This window comes from Stegodyphus dumicola, chromosome X1 (assembly GCF_044657685.1).
Source record: "Stegodyphus dumicola isolate Sdum_Otavi_A_Nest chromosome X1, ASM4465768v1".
NCBI classification, from domain to species: Eukaryota; Metazoa; Arthropoda; class Arachnida; order Araneae; family Eresidae; genus Stegodyphus; species Stegodyphus dumicola.
In genome coordinates this window covers 67,278,567-67,295,991 of record NC_140780.1, presented here as the reverse complement: position 1 = coordinate 67,295,991, position 17,425 = coordinate 67,278,567, and the positions used below count along the sequence as shown (strand labels likewise).

Sequence of the window (17,425 nt, the reverse complement as noted above, 5' to 3'; positions counted from 1 at the left end):
CTTTTGTTTATCGGTATTTACCTCTTTGTAAGTATTCTTATAATGTTTACTTAGTTTCTTTTTCACTAAGTTTACAGCAGTTTCCTCATCTTTTATGATTTTCATTTGATGTGCACTTATTTCAGCAGATCTGCATATATCAAGAGCTTTTTCTAATGTTAATTCTGTTTCATGTAACAATCTTGCTCTCACTATATCATATTTAATACCACAAACAATTTTATCCTTTATTAAACTATCCGTTAATTGTGCAAACTCGCATGTTCTAGCTTTATTTCGAAGGTCAGTTACGTATTCATCTATGGTTTCTGACGCGGTTTGATTTCTAGTAAAGAATAAATGTCTTTCATATGTAATATTTTTCTTAGGAATACAATATTCCGTAAATTTTGTTTTAATTTCACTTAATTTAATTTCTTTACCCTCTTCTATAGGAAATGTATTATATATTTCAAGACCACAAATTCCTATTACATGAAGAAAAGTATTAACTCTTACCTTCTCTTCTTTATTATGTAATTCACTAGCTACTTCATATATTTCAAATGATTGCAGCCATCTCCAAGCTAGATTTCCATCGGCTCTGGTGGTTTTAAACTTTCCATTTTGAAAGCAAAACACACCTGACACCATATAAAATTATGAGGGTACACTTTTAGCTTTTAGAAACTATTTATTTACAATCTTAGAATGTATAATCACAGAGAACTGCAATACCAGCATAGTTCTATTTTTCAAATCTGTATCCAAAGTGTTGTTAATTACAAGTTACTAAATATTAAGTGTTACCATTTACAAATTATTAAATATTACAATTACGAGGAGGAGGCTAAGCATTTTCCTCTCTGTCTGGCCTAATATTTTCCTTCCCTAATGCGGTCTTCTCTTTCCAACAGGTCAGTGTAATTGCACTTCACGCTTTACAATTCTGCGCTCAGCAAGTACCGGCGGTATTAAAAATGATAGACTACGAAACATGACTTGAAGAATCATATGAGTTATGTGGAATGCAGATTGGGAGTTTAGTCGTGATAGGTAAAGAGTCTATACAGATGACCGGAAATAAAAATTTAGATGGGTGTACTATAAAGTATTTTATTCCTGGACCATGGATTAGTCATAAACAGTACTTGTGTAAAAACAGATTAAAGTATATGAATTCCCTGTTTAAGAAAGAAATTCCTGTATGACAGTATGCAGTCTGTATCATAGCTGGAATAGCGAGGTGTTGTGTCTTCAGGGAAACAAAATCTGTTATTCTGTAATTTTTCCTGAAAATGTGTGTTTAAATTTTGTTACCTAGGTAACCTATTTTTAACTCTTTCTATATGAAAATGAAACCAAATACAGACAAAGAAATAAAATTGCATTCCTTCCCTTGGTGCAGTTATTAACAACTTTAACTTAATGGGAGCCAATTTTAAGTTTATAAAATTTTGGCTAGCTGCAATTATATATTGCACTTTTAATATTTCAGTTATAAGTGCATTACACAAAGTATAAAAATGTGTGGTATAATATGTTAAAGAAAAGGTATACTGTTTATATTATTTACAAAAAAATTCAGCAAGATGAAAATTAAATACAGGGAAATCATATTTTAATGTGAAATTTAGTTTTGCATTTCTTCTGTGAGTTTTTTTTCTTCCTCGGGTACATACTATGTTATGGCTAAATCCATGCAGTCGTCCGGATGTGTGTTTGTTATTCTCTATCTGAACATTGATTTTAACAAGTTTGTTGTTGAAAATCCTCTTTCACACTTTTAAGTAGATCGAAAGCAGGAATTTATCTTTTTAAAAGTTTAACAGTTCATGATTTTTCTGATCTAGGACTATTCAAATTGCTTTTTGTGATATTCTTGATCTTAATTGGGATGAAAATCAGTTATTTCCATTTCTAGATCAGTAGAATTGTTAACATATTTGCAATCTTTTACCATTTTTTATGAATACTAGTCTTATGTAATGGGTTTGAAGTGAATGTAGTAGTGGCCTAATTTTAAATACACTCAAAACATCTAATTTAGAAACTAATTTAAGCTCGATGAGATTTTCCAAATGTTTGTTTCAGTTTTCTTGTATTTCACGCTTTAGTTCTCCAGATTTTCAAAGTGGCAAAACGACATTGCATTGTGGTAAAAATGTATATTCCTTATATTTGTGTAATATTTTTACAAAATTAATTTTGATTTAAAATGAATTTAAAATAACCTTAAATTCAAACACTTTAGTTCTCTTCCCTGCTCAAGTTTAAGATATTAGTTATTATGTCTGTAAGAACGACTAAATCGTAGAACCAATTATGGTCAATAATTTCTTGATGAGTTTCGTTTCCGGATTCTTAAAATTCTTCTATCAAACTTTTGTAACAGAAGCTGGAATGGAACCCAGGCAGCCAGACAGAATGTCCCTTCCCTGAGTGAAATTTTCTATCATTTCACTGAAAGTGACATTATAATATTTCAGAATAAACCCTCGTAACACTAATAAATATATGTAGATTTTTTTTTAATGTTGATATAATGCATGTTTGGTTCTTACAATATTTTGAGCTATTATATTACTAATTCTGTATGTGAGTTAAGACAGTTTAATATAGAACACCTGCTTCAAGCCTAAAAGTAAAGTATTTGAATTGTGTTTTACCTTTCGTGTCTTTTGAGACGTGCGTTCTATTCTACAATTTACGGAATTTCTCGGTACTGGACATCTCACATAGCTGACAAAATTTCATTCCTATGTTTAGGTTTTATAGTACAATAAGTTGAGCATCCCTACATTAGTATATGACTTTGATTCCTTCGAAAGAAAAAGAGAGTATCTTAGTTTTGTTGAATTTTTGGTCAAAATTTTAGTATATATAGGTAATTGCAATAGCTCATTCACGAAATTTTATTTAAATTTTTTGCAACATTTCAAAATGGTATACCATTCAATGGCATTTGATGTGTTTTGGCTTGCTGTATTAAAGCTGGGCTCGAACTTGGGCAGCTAGACAATATGTTCTTTCCCTGAGTGAAATATTGCTATAATTTCATTAAAGTGATGTGGTAATATTACAGGATAATTTCTTGTACATTGGACTAAGCTGTCCTCTCTCATGGATGAGTGTACCTAAGTAAAGAACTTAAAATTAGAAACAGTTTTTGCATTAAAATTCTGAATGAAATATTTATTTTATGGTTTATGACTTTTCTTTCCAAGATGTTTTTCGAAATCTGTTTTTAGAATGGTGTATTTGAGCCCTTTCTAAAAAAAAAAAAAAAAAAAAAAAAGCTATAAAAGTATATATGTATAGCTCTTTTAATGTCAATATATTGCGAGTTTGATTCTTACTCTTTTTTGATCTGTTATGTCACTAATTCTGTGTGTGAATTAAGATAGTTTTATATATAACACCTGCTTCAAAAATAACAGTAAAGTTTATTTTGTTTATTTGTCATTTAAAATTACCTGCTTATTGACTTTCGGTGCCATTTTTGTACCAGTGCTAAAATTATTTACTTTTCTCGAAGATCATTATCCCTTTTATTCTGTGTATCTGTAATAACTGTATAATTTTTTTTTCTTTCATTGTTCATGTTGTACCCATACATTAAAAACCTCTTTCGCTTACTGTACTTCTGTCGTATAAGGAAAATCATTTGCTTTTCTATCGACTGCAATCATGATTTTTGTAACAATGTAGCACATTGCTGGAATTTAAAACAAAGAAGGCTACTTTCAAAGTTTTATATATTAAGAAACAATATTAGATATTTCTCTTTGTGTATAGATATTCTTTAATTCCAAAGTAGTTAAAATCTAATGATTCTTTTTTTCCCCCCTCTTGGCCTCTTCTAGTGTAATTTGTCATCATTTTTGTGCACTCTTGGATTGCAGAACATGATATCATGAATGAAAAAGAACGGAGAAATAGTGCAGAGCAAAAAGACATCTGTGGCTGGTAATTCTTGTTTTATATTAACTTTATTTTCACTAGAAATGCTTGAATGTTATAATTTGTAGGTCCCTTTTCACATGTTGCTTTATATTGGAGTTTTACTACTTATTTATTTTACGTGAACGCTTCACATTATGTTTTAATGTTTAGGGTAGCGTCTATGCATTAATTTCTTAGGTTTTGAATTCCATATTGAAGTGTCTGAATTGGTTCTTTCTTTATATTGTATTGTAATATTCGAAGTGAGGTTGAACTGTTAATCACACTATAATTATCAGAAGTCTGAGATTTGTTAGAGTTCTGTTGCTTCTTAGTGGTTTCAAAATTACTGCTGTAGTGTAATTTTTTCTAAGTGGCCTCCTTTCGCATTACGAGAAGGAGGCTAAGCATTTTCCTCTCTGTCTGGCCTAATATTTTCCTTGTCCAACGGGGTCTTCTCTTCGCAGCAGGTCAGTGTAATTACTCTGCCTGTGTATAAACCAATTTTGTTTCAGTTTTTTCCGAATTTAGAGTCTGTCTATCAAGTGCTGTTTCTCTTAAAACCATTGAAAGTTAAATGTTGAACAAAAAAGAAATGTAAATAAAAATTTAATGAGTACTCGTAATGAAAGTTAGTGGGGCCAAATTGTCTTCTGTTAAGGCTGCTCAAAATGTGCTTTTTATTAGTTGTTTTAAGTATACTTTATTAAATTTTTCCCTTAATTTGAATTATTTTGGCATATTGGGAAGTTTTATGAACCTATTTGCGAAGATCTATTTAAAATTGATTTCACAAATAAAATTTCGTTTTGAAATCAAATCAGAGATGTTTTATTATTATCGAAGTAAAATTCTGCAGAATAACTTTCCACTTTGTTTTGCAAAGCACTCTGAAAGTTTCTTTTGGACTTCTTTCCGTTCTCTTGGCAAATGCATGACAGAAATATTTTTTGAGAAAGCTGATGTCTTTTGCTTATAAGAATGATTGATGCAACTGTATGCGTGCTGCTGTAAAGAGCACATGTTTTTTCTTTAATTGGGTAATTCTTCGCTAGAAGATCAGACATTGCTTTTTGTGTTATTTAACAATTTCTTCATCTTATCTTCAGTTAAAAGCTCTTCTTCATAATGAGCGCTTTTATTATCAAGGGGTTTTATAAGACCCCAATTCTTCTTTTGTAATTTTCTGATTCATTGTTTGACTTCTCTGTCTTCCATATGTGAAAATTCTTCGGCATCGATGGCTTTTGAAATTTGTAAGATTTTTCGGACTTCATTTTCAGTCGATGGAAATTGTTTAAAGTAGCAGATAAATTCTTTCCGGTGTTGATGGATGAATGTTGCACCACGTATGAATAAAATTCTAGCAGTGGACAAATAAAATGGGATCCTTTAAGGTACTGCTATACGCAAAATCACGCTTTACAAGTCTGCGCTCAGCAAGTACCTGCCGTATTAAAAATGATAGACTACGAAATATGACTTGAAGAATTGTATGAGTTATTTGGAATGCAGATTGGGAGTTTAGTCGTGATAGGTAAACAGTCTATACAGATGACCGGAAATAATAAAAATTTAGATGGGTGTACTATAAAGTATTTTACTCCTGGACCATGGATTAGTCATAAACAGTACTTGTGTAAGAACAGATTAAAGTATATGAATTCCCTGTTTAAGAAAGGAATTTCTCTATGACAGTATGCAGTCTGTATCATAGCTGGAATAGCGAAGTGTTGTGTCTTCAGGGAAACAAAATCTGTTATCCTGTAATTTTTCCTGAAAATGTGTGTTTAAATTTTGTTACCTAGGTAACCTATTTTTAACTCTTTCTATATGAAAATGAAGCCAAATACAGACAAAGAAATAAAATTGCATTCCTTCCCTTGGTGCAGTTATTAACAACTTTAACTTAATGGGAGCCAATTTTAAGTTTATAAAATTTTGGCTAGCTGCAATTATATATTGCACTTTTAATATTTCAGTTATAAGTGCATTACACAAAGTATAAAAATGTGTGGTATAATATCTTAAAGAAAAGGTATATTCTTTGTGTTATTTACAAAAAAATTCAGCAAGATGAAAATTAAATACTGGGAAATCATATTTTAATGTGAAATTTAACATTGCATTTCTTCTGAGAGTTTTTTTTGCCTCCCTCTGTTACATGCGATGTTATTGCTAAATCCATGCAGTCATCCGGATGTTTGTTTGTTATTCTCTATCTGAACATTGATTTTAACAAGTTTGTTGTTGAAAATCCTCTTTCACATTTTTAAGTAGATCGAAAGCAGGAATTTATCTTTTTAAAAGTTTAACAGTTCATGATTTTTCTGATCTAGGACTATTCAAATGGCTTTTTGTGATATTCTTCATCTTAATTAGGATGAAAACCAGTTGCAATCTTTTACCATTTTTTTAAATACTAGTCTTATGTAATGGTTTTGAAGGGAATGTAGTAGTTGGCTTATTTTAAATACACTCAAAACATCTAATTTAGAAACTAATTTAAGCTCGATGAGATTTTCCAAATGTTTGTTTCAGTTTTCTTATATTTCACGCTTTAGTTCTCCAGATTTTCAAAGTGGCAAAATGTACTTTGCATTATCGTAAAAATGTATATTTCTTATATTTGTGTAATATTTTTACAAAATTAATTCTGATTTAAAATTAATTTAAAATACCTTTAAATTCAAAAACTTTAGTTTAGTTCTCTCACCCCCTCAAGTTTAAGATTTTAGTTATTATGTCTGTAAGAATGACTAAATCATAGAACCAATTATGGTCGATAATTTCTTCATAAATTTCGTTTCTAGATTTTTAAAATTCTTCTATAAAACTTTTGTAACAGAAGCTGGGATGGAACCCAGACAGCCAGACAGAATGTCCCTTCCCTGAGTGAAAATTTCTATCATTTCACTGAAAGTGACATTATTATATTTCAGAAAAAACCCTCGTAACACTAATAAATGTATGTAGATTTTTTTTTTAATGTTTATATAATGCGTGTTTGGTTCTTACAACATTTTGAGCTATTATATTACTAATTCTGTATGTGAGCTAAGACAGTTTAATATAGAACATCTGCTTCAAGACTAAAAGTAAAGTATTTGAATTGTGTTTTACCTTTCGTGTGTTTTGAGAGGTAGGTTCTAATCTACAATTTATGCAATTTCTCGGTATTGGACATCTCACATAGCTGACAAAATTTCATTCCTATGTTTAGGTTTTATAGTACAATAAGTTGAGCATCCCTACATTAGTATATGACTTTGATTCCTTCGAAAGAAAAAAAGAGTATCTTAGTTTTGTTGAATTTTTGGTCAAAATTTTAGTATATAGGTAATTGCAATAGCTCATTCACGAAATTTTATTTAAATTTTTTGCAACATTTCAAAATGGTATACCATTCAATGGCATTTGATGTGTTTTGGCTTGCTGTATTAAAGCTGGGCTAGAACTTGGGCAGCTAGACAATATGTTCTTTCCCTGAGTGAAATATTGCTATAATTTCATTAAAGTGACGTGGTAATATTACAGGATAATTTCTTGTACATTGGACTAAGCTGTCCTCTCTCATGGATGAGTGTACCTAAGTAAAGAACTTAAAATTAGAAACAGTTTTTGCGTTAAAATTCTGAATGAAATATTTATTTTATGGTTTATGACTTTTGTTTCCAAGATGTTTTTCAAAATCTGTTTGTAGAATGGTGTTTAAAAAAAAAAAAAAAAAAAAAATAAGTATATTTGTATAGCTCTTTTAATGTCAATATATTGCGAGTTTGATTCTTACTCTTTTTTGATCTGTTATGTCACTAATTCTGTGTGTGAATTAAGATAGTTTTATATATAACACCTGCTTCAAAAATAACAGTAAAGTTTATTTTGTTTATTTGTCATTTAAAATTACCTGCTTATTGACTTTCGGTGCCATTTTTGTACCAGTGCTAAAATTATTTACTTTTCTCGAAGATCATTATCCCTTTTATTCTGTGTATCTGTAATAACTGTATAATTTTTTTTTCTTTCATTGTTCATGTTGTACCCATACATTAAAAACCTCTTTCGCTTACTGTACTTCTGTCGTATAAGGAAAATCATTTGCTTTTCTATCGACTGCAATCATGATTTTTGTAACAATGTAGCACATTGCTGGAATTTAAAACAAAGAAGGCTACTTTCAAAGTTTTATATATTAAGAAACAATATTAGATATTTCTCTTTGTGTATAGATATTCTTTAATTCCAAAGTAGTTAAAATCTAATGATTCTTTTTTTCCCCCCTCTTGGCCTCTTCTAGTGTAATTTGTCATCATTTTTGTGCACTCTTGGATTGCAGAACATGATATCATGAATGAAAAAGAACGGAGAAATAGTGCAGAGCAAAAAGACATCTGTGGCTGGTAATTCTTGTTTTATATTAACTTTATTTTCACTAGAAATGCTTGAATGTTATAATTTGTAGGTCCCTTTTCACATGTTGCTTTATATTGGAGTTTTACTACTTATTTATTTTACGTGAACGCTTCACATTATGTTTTAATGTTTAGGGTAGCGTCTATGCATTAATTTCTTAGGTTTTGAATTCCATATTGAAGTGTCTGAATTGGTTCTTTCTTTATATTGTATTGTAATATTCGAAGTGAGGTTGAACTGTTAATCACACTATAATTATCAGAAGTCTGAGATTTGTTAGAGTTCTGTTGCTTCTTAGTGGTTTCAAAATTACTGCTGTAGTGTAATTTTTTCTAAGTGGCCTCCTTTCGCATTACGAGAAGGAGGCTAAGCATTTTCCTCTCTGTCTGGCCTAATATTTTCCTTGTCCAACGGGGTCTTCTCTTCGCAGCAGGTCAGTGTAATTACTCTGCCTGTGTATAAACCAATTTTGTTTCAGTTTTTTCCGAATTTAGAGTCTGTCTATCAAGTGCTGTTTCTCTTAAAACCATTGAAAGTTAAATGTTGAACAAAAAAGAAATGTAAATAAAAATTTAATGAGTACTCGTAATGAAAGTTAGTGGGGCCAAATTGTCTTCTGTTAAGGCTGCTCAAAATGTGCTTTTTATTAGTTGTTTTAAGTATACTTTATTAAATTTTTCCCTTAATTTGAATTATTTTGGCATATTGGGAAGTTTTATGAACCTATTTGCGAAGATCTATTTAAAATTGATTTCACAAATAAAAATTCGTTTTGAAATCAAATCAGAGATGTTTTATTATTATCGAAGTAAAATTCTGCAGAATAACTTTCCACTTTGTTTTGCAAAGCACTCTGAAAGTTTCTTTTGGACTTCTTTCCGTTCTCTTGGCAAATGCATGACAGAAATATTTTTTGAGAAAGCTGATGTCTTTTGCTTATAAGAATGATTGATGCAACTGTATGCGTGCTGCTGTAAAGAGCACATGTTTTTTCTTTAATTGGGTAATTCTTCGCTAGAAGATCAGACATTGCTTTTTGTGTTATTTAACAATTTCTTCATCTTATCTTCAGTTAAAAGCTCTTCTTCATAATGAGCGCTTTTATTATCAAGGGGTTTTATAAGACCCCAATTCTTCTTTTGTAATTTTCTGATTCATTGTTTGACTTCTCTGTCTTCCATATGTGAAAATTCTTCAGCATCGATGGCTTTTGAAATTTGTAAGATTTTTCGGACTTCATTTTCAGTCGATGGAAATTGTTTAAAGTAGCAGATAAATTCTTTCCGGTGTTGATGGATGAATGTTGCACCACGTATGAATAAAATTCTAGCAGTGGACAAATAAAATGGGATCCTTTAAGGTACTGCTATACACAAAATCACGCTTTACAAGTCTGCGCTCAGCAAGTACCTGCCGTATTAAAAATGATAGACTACGAAATATGACTTGAAGAATTGTATGAGTTATTTGGAATGCAGATTGGGAGTTTAGTCGTGATAGGTAAACAGTCTATACAGATGACCGGAAATAATAAAAATTTAGATGGGTGTACTATAAAGTATTTTACTCCTGGACCATGGATTAGTCATAAACAGTACTTGTGTAAGAACAGATTAAAGTATATGAATTCCCTGTTTAAGAAAGGAATTTCTCTATGACAGTATGCAGTCTGTATCATAGCTGGAATAGCGAAGTGTTGTGTCTTCAGGGAAACAAAATCTGTTATCCTGTAATTTTTCCTGAAAATGTGTGTTTAAATTTTGTTACCTAGGTAACCTATTTTTAACTCTTTCTATATGAAAATGAAGCCAAATACAGACAAAGAAATAAAATTGCATTCCTTCCCTTGGTGCAGTTATTAACAACTTTAACTTAATGGGAGCCAATTTTAAGTTTATAAAATTTTGGCTAGCTGCAATTATATATTGCACTTTTAATATTTCAGTTATAAGTGCATTACACAAAGTATAAAAATGTGTGGTATAATATCTTAAAGAAAAGGTATAATCTTTGTATTATTTACAAAAAAATTCATCTAGATGAAAATTAAATACAGGGAAATCATATTTTAATGTGAAATTTAACATTGCATTTCTTCTGAGACTTTTTTTTATCTCCCTCTGGTACATGCGATGTTATTGCTAAATCCATGCAGTCGTCCGGATGTTTGTTTGTTATTCTGTATCTGAACATTGATTTTAACAAGTTTGTTGTTGAAAATCCTCTTTCACATTTTTCAGTAGATCGAAAGCAGGAATTTATCTTTTTAAAAGTTTAAGAGTTCATGATTTTTCTGATCTAGGACTATTCAAATGGCTTTTTGTGATATTCTTCATCTTAATTAGGATGAAAACCAATTATTTCTATTTCTAGATCAGTAGAATTGTTAACATATTTGCAATCTTTTACGAATTTTCTTAAATACTAGTCTTATGTAATGGGTTTGAAGTGAACGTAGTAGTTGGCCTAATTTTAAATACACTCAAAACACCTAATTTAGAAACTGATTTAAGCTCGATGAGATTTTTCAAAGGTTTGTTTCAGTTTTCTTATATTTCACGCTTTAGTTCTCCAGATTTTCAAAATGGCAAAACGTACATTACATTATGGTAAAAATGTATATTCCTTATATTTGTGTAATATTTTCACAAAATTAATTTTGATTTAAAATTAATTTAAAATACTCTTGAATTCAAAGACTTTAGTTAAGTTCTCTCCCCCCCCACAAGTTTAAGATTTTAGTTATGTCTGTAAGAATGAGTAAATCATAGAACTAATTATGGTCACTAATTTCTTCATAAGTTTCGTTTCTAGATTTTTAAAATTCTTCTATGAAACTTTTGTAACAGAAGTTGGGATGGAACCCAGGCAGCCAGACAGAATGTCCCTTATAAGGAAGTAATAAAGGTAAGTCAAGTAAAAATTAATATTGCAGGTGATGTCAGGATAGTTAAACTCAGTCCACAGGATTCATGTAATGATGAACATTTCAGTCCTATACACACGCAACATCACAGCTATTTTAGATAATATGATCAGCTTGGCTACATGGAACTTAAACATCAAAGGAAACCGTCTGTTTCCACCAACTCTTGGAGAATTTACAAGCCATCTGATTGCCTCCGCTCGTCCCCCCCGTCTGGACGCTATCTCGCATTGGTCTCGACTGCTCCGCACTGTACTAAGTTGGGATGACGTCACCTCCCTAGGTATTCTAAGTCAGCATTGGTCGTCGATGATTTCTATATGAATATGTTCTGGATGCTCTGGAATACTTTTAATTTAATTTATTAATTTGTCTTATTTTTATTATCGGTTATACTGAAGTAGATGTTCAATTATTAAAGACTTTTTTATTACTCTTTGAGTTTTCCGGCATTGAGAGGAATATTTTGTATCGCTTAGTGAAAGTTTTTTTAATGGCGATATGAAAGCTCTATCTGACCGTATAACATATACAAATGCTAAATGAGTCAAATTTGCTGAGTAAAATATCAGCAGATATTATATTCCTGTGACTAATGCAAGGTTGGACTTTGTGTACACCTATGTTTCAAAGAATATCATACACTGTCGCATTTTGAAACATTGCTTACTTTTCGTTGTTTGCTCGTTGAATTTTTATGAAACATGGTTTTAATATTTTTTAATTGTGTGTTGTGTTAAATAAAATTTGTGATTGTTTGGATATTTTTGCATGTATATTTATTTGTGGGAAAAGGGCAAAATTATATTATTTTAGAAGGAGTATTTTATAAAATCTTTAAGGAAAATATAATAATAAATGTTTAGAATTAATTCTGACGACTACCTGAATGTTCCTCTCATAATGTAACTAAAATTAGAAGACGAATTTCATTTATCCTTTTTTTTTTTTTTTTTTTAAGTTAGGCTTAGCATAGTAAATTGCCCATCGTGAACGGGTTAATTCAAAGACTTTAGTTCTCCCCCTTCCTTGAAGTTTAAGATTTAGTTATTATGTCTGTAAGAATGGCTAAATCATAGAACCAGGTATGTTCAATAATTCTTCGTAAGTTTCTTTCCTGGAATTTTAAAATTCTACTATGAAACTTATGTTACAGAAGCTGGGATGGAACACTGCAGCCAGAGAGAATGTCCCTTCCCCGAGTGAAATGTTTCTATCATTTCTTTGAAAGTGACCTTATAATATTTCAGGATCAATCCTCGTACACTAATAAATGTATATAGATTTTTTTAATGATAATACAGTCAAAAGTCGTTAATCCGGAATGATCTATAATCCGGACCTCAAAGCTACAAACTTTCTGCGCATGTGTTGTGCGTACGGCAACGCAGTTGATAAACAGACGGCGCGCAATGAACTGTAAGTTGATCTGTCAGCACTATCCTTATCTTCAGGACAGATGTTTTTATTTTATTCGGCTTATAATGTAGATTTCATCTCGATGTACTCAGTCTTTGATATGATTTAAATCAAATTCCTCGTCATTATAAATATCACGAATACAAATCAAATAGTTTTCTGGTTGCAATTTTCTACTTTCGACTATGCGTAATGTATGCTTTACGCATGCGCGCGTTGAAAGAAATGTTTAATAAAGTAAATAAATAAATATTAAGCTTTTTTTTTTTTTTTTTTTTGTAAATTTTGATACCCTTTAGATCATAATTGCTCTTTATTTCATAAATTACGGTTTCATATTTTTCATTTTATAATTTCTGCATGCCATCTTACCAGATTTAAACTGATGATCTATAATCCGTAAAAATCGATAATTCGGAATCGCCGAAGTCCCGACGAGTCCGGATTAAAGACTTTTGACTGTATAATGCGTGTTTGATTCTTACAATATTTTGAGCTATTATATCACTAATTCTGTATGTGAATTAAGACAGTTTAATATAGAACACCTGCTTCCAGGCTAAAAGTAAAGTATTTGAATTATGTTTTACCTGTCGTCTGTTTTCAGACGCAGGTTCTATTCTACAATATATAGAATTTCTAGGTATTGGACATCTCAGAACCATAAGTTGAGCATCCCTAAGTTAGTATATGACTTTTGTTCATTGGAAAGAAAAGGGAGTATCTTTGTTTTCTTGAATTTTTGGTCAAAGTTTTAGTATGTAGTTAATTGCAATATCTCTTCCACAAAATTGCATTTAAAATTTTTGCAACATTTTAAAATGCTGTATCATTCAATTGTATTTGATGTGTTTTGGCTTTCTATATTAAAGCTGGACTGAAACCCGGGCAGCTAGACAACAAGTTCTTTCCCTGAGTAAAAATTAATTCTGTTAAAAATACATTTATGTCATTAAATGAAGAGGTTAGATGAAATATTCAAATCGTCTAGCTTCTGCATTTAGTTTGACAGTAAAAAGTCTGAAAATAATATTAATTCTTTGGTGAAAAATATCTTTATTTATACCAAGTGTTGCAAATCAATCTTAAGTTATTTATCAGAATAATATATAAAAACTGTTTCCCTCTAGCTACATTCCTGAAAGTAAGCATTAAGTATTTAACAAATAGATTTGATCATATTTTATGCATAATGCAGACTATATTTCAGCTCTTTCATTAAAGTGCAATTTATTTTCAGTGTATGAACATGAAATATCTTCTAAAATACTGTACAAGCCCAGTCACTTATTCGAAATTTAATTCAGTTTTCATATAAGAATTAAAATTTGCCAGACAATTGCTTTCTTAACAGTTGTAATTTAACACTTTTGACTTTAATGTTTCAGAAATTTGCTAAATCGAATTTATCTTTGTGTGACCTTGCATCAAAGGCACCGATAATAAGTTTGTTTTGGCATTCACTGGTTAAATTTTTAAAGAAAACTTATTGATGTAAAAGAAGGAACAAATTATACTTATCTTGGTAGTATGTCTTATGATATTGTCTTAAGTTATCGCGTCTTATGGTTATTTATGGTGTCTCATGATATTGCAGTAACTTAAAGTGCATTTCATAGAACTTGTTGTTTCTTAAGTTGCATAACCTATTTTCATAACTTCTTGTGATCTTTATGTTTTACTGTTTCATGTTATCAACTATATATAAAAGGAAAATTTCTAATTAAATATTCTTCCATTCACAGCACAGTGATATAATGTGTGTTCGCATTTATTATACAGTTATGATCATTATTCGTTATAGATTTTTATATATTTATTATATGTATTTAATTTATATCATTATGTATTATATAATTTTGCTTTTAGAATACAGTAAGACCCCGCTTAACGCTGTTTCGGTTTAGCGCTCTTTTATTTCAACCCGGGGATTCCACGAAATCGCTCGCAGCATACGGGGATTCCCCGAAATATTATGCAGCGATAGGTTTCAAATACATATCCGAAAGAGTGTACTTGTATTTCTTGTTTGGTGCGGTATTGTACAGACATATTTTGAAGGGGTAAATGTGGAAGATGTCGAAGAAATAATTCAAGAAGCAGCGGCTAGTCTTTCTAATGATGAGCTCAAGGAATTAACTGAACAAGAAGAAAACAAAAATGTTGACAGCAGTGATTCAGAAGAAGAGCAAAATGAACTTTCGATGGCGTTTGTAAAAAGGAGTTTGTCTATCATAACTGAAATAATGGATCAATTCATTGAAAATGATCCGAATTTTGACAGGAGCTCAAAAGTAAGGCGTGGTGTTAGAGATGCTCTATCCGTTTATGAAGAACTTTCAAGAGAACAACGCAAAAGAAAAAGGCAAACAACATTAGATGCTTTTGTCACAAAAAGGCAGAACACTGAAAACGCGGAAGGCTAACTAAATATGACTGACTTAGAATTTTATTTGTTTTTTTTAAGAATATTCGTTTTGTTATTTATATTTTGTTTTTATTTTTGCAAGAAATAATAATGTGGTATTAATTTGGGCTTTAAGAAATAAATGTTTGGTTTTATTTTTATTAAAAAAACATACTTTTTAAATTTAATACCTAACCAATTTCCTAGCCATCTTCCCCTAACCCCAATATTTACATGTAAAGATAGCCTCGTTTAGCGCTGTTTCGCATTACGCTCTATTTTGATGGAATGTATCCCCTGCGTTAAGCGGGGTCTTACTGTATATCACAATATATAATTTGAATTGCTTATAGAACTATTATGTTTTTCATATGTTAATGAGATCTGTGTGTCTTTTAGGTTAATTATTTTCATAAAGGAATTAAAATAAAATCATACCCTTTTAATGCAATTCACATTTTACTATAAAAAAAAAAGAATTTTTTAAAGTCACATTTAAATGCTTTTGTTAATATAAAAACAACAATAAACGCATTTCTAAATAATAAGGTTATTAAGAATCCTTAAGAAAATTTGGAACATTTATAAAGGTTTGCAAGGTGAAAACATCGATTTTGTTATCAATCACATGGATTTGACGTTTTGAGTATGCTCCTGCTGGATTGGTAGAAGCTTGGTGATCCTGTTATGAACAAATCTTAACAGATAAAGATATAACATGTGAATATGGAATCTAAAGGAAAGGTAAGGTTAGATTAGGGTCTTTGAATATGACTAAGGACATTGGTTATGAGCCTGAAGAAGAATGCTTTATGAAGAACTTTATAGGGAAAACTCGCTTGTATTAAAAAAAAAAAAAAAACTGCACTGCTTGTTCACCCGGATTTGAGCTGAGATTGAACTATCAGTTTTAACCACTCGTAGGACAAATCTAAAGAAAATGCTTGTACTATTATGTAATCAAAAATTAACTACACGTTATATGGCAGGATTGCTTTATAGTACTGAGTACTGAAGTAGAAAATACTTAATCTGCTTTTTTTTTTTTTTTTTCTTTTTTTCTTTTTTTTTGAAGTGTTTGGTAATGGTATTATTCATTTCATGTATTTTCTATAATACATATAGAACACTAATATTTCTTTTACAAGTGTCTTTTTTTCATTTTTAAGTGGTTTGCTTGTTGATATTCTCAAAATTGCATCTGATAAGTAGTGCTACTAAGTATATAATAGCCAGTGCTTAAAATGCATCAGAGCCCAGCACCGGTACTTCTCAATTTTTAAAATAAATTACAATTCTAGCTGGAGGGCACCGGAGCCCTAACTAAGATGAGGTCCGGTACTTCATTTTACAAAACTGAACTACAATTTCAAGGGGAAAAAAGTAGAATTCCTAACGTTTTAGTTTAACAATAAGCAGATCTTGCAATACTCAATTTCCCTAGAAATGCGAACTAATGAGAACATGAGACATTCAAGTAAAGTCCCCTCACTGATATTCGGAAACCTTTCCCTTTAGGAATGGCAATAAATTTGGGCGACTTGAGTTGGAACGCGTAAATTTCTCGCCATGCTATCGTATCTAGTGTATTGTTATCGATGGTTAGAGTTAGTTATCCTCGCAGGAAGGAAAATTTGTGTTCTTAAATGTGCGTAAAGTGACAACGAGTACAATAAGAGTGAAATACTGCAATAAATGGCTCATTGCTTCTATACATCGTCTTGTCACAGTATCCACAAGTGTAACCAAATACGGGGAGCGAAAAGTGTAACCAGTAACTTTACATTCATCCTTAGGATTCAGATTGAGGACTCATTTTACCCGTGACACACATCCGTTTAATGGCTATAATTATATCAACAAAGAGCCGCGGTCAAAGAAAACATTCTCTCTCACCAAGATTTCCCTCATTTTTTGTTTCCACCCTCTCATACGCTAACACCATCATTCTCTTTTGCCCTGTTTTCAGCATTATCTGAATTTTCATCAGCTATACTTTATAAATTTTAATTATTACTTTATATTATTTTAATAATATTTAATTTTTGTGATGATAAAAGAAGTTTTTTCACCCTACGATCAGAGCTTAAATTGGGCCGGAGCTCCCCGGATCCCGGCTCCGATGCTTCTTAGGGGCGAATTCAAGTGCAACGCTTGTCATGGTAATCGCACTTGCATTGCAAAACCGAATTCAAGTGCAACGCTTTTCGGACACGCCTACTGAAAATACGTCACTACCATAGAGGAATTTTGCGGCTACTCCTGACCTGCCGCAAACTCTTAACAGCGACTGTAAACAAGATGGCTGAAGTGATTTTGCTCAGACGTTTAAGAAA

General features: G+C 31.0%; 1 long non-coding RNA gene across 1 annotated transcript in view; it reads left to right on the top strand.

Moving 5' to 3' along the window:
* LOC146993167 (uncharacterized) overlaps positions 1-4,329 on the top strand; it is a 97,115-nt gene extending 92,786 nt beyond the window's left edge. Inside the window, exon 3 of the long non-coding RNA XR_015038739.1 lies at positions 3,846-4,329. This is a non-coding gene — a long non-coding RNA (uncharacterized LOC146993167). The remainder of the gene's footprint in view (positions 1-3,845) is intronic.
* Positions 4,330-17,425: the final 13,096 nt, after the last annotated feature.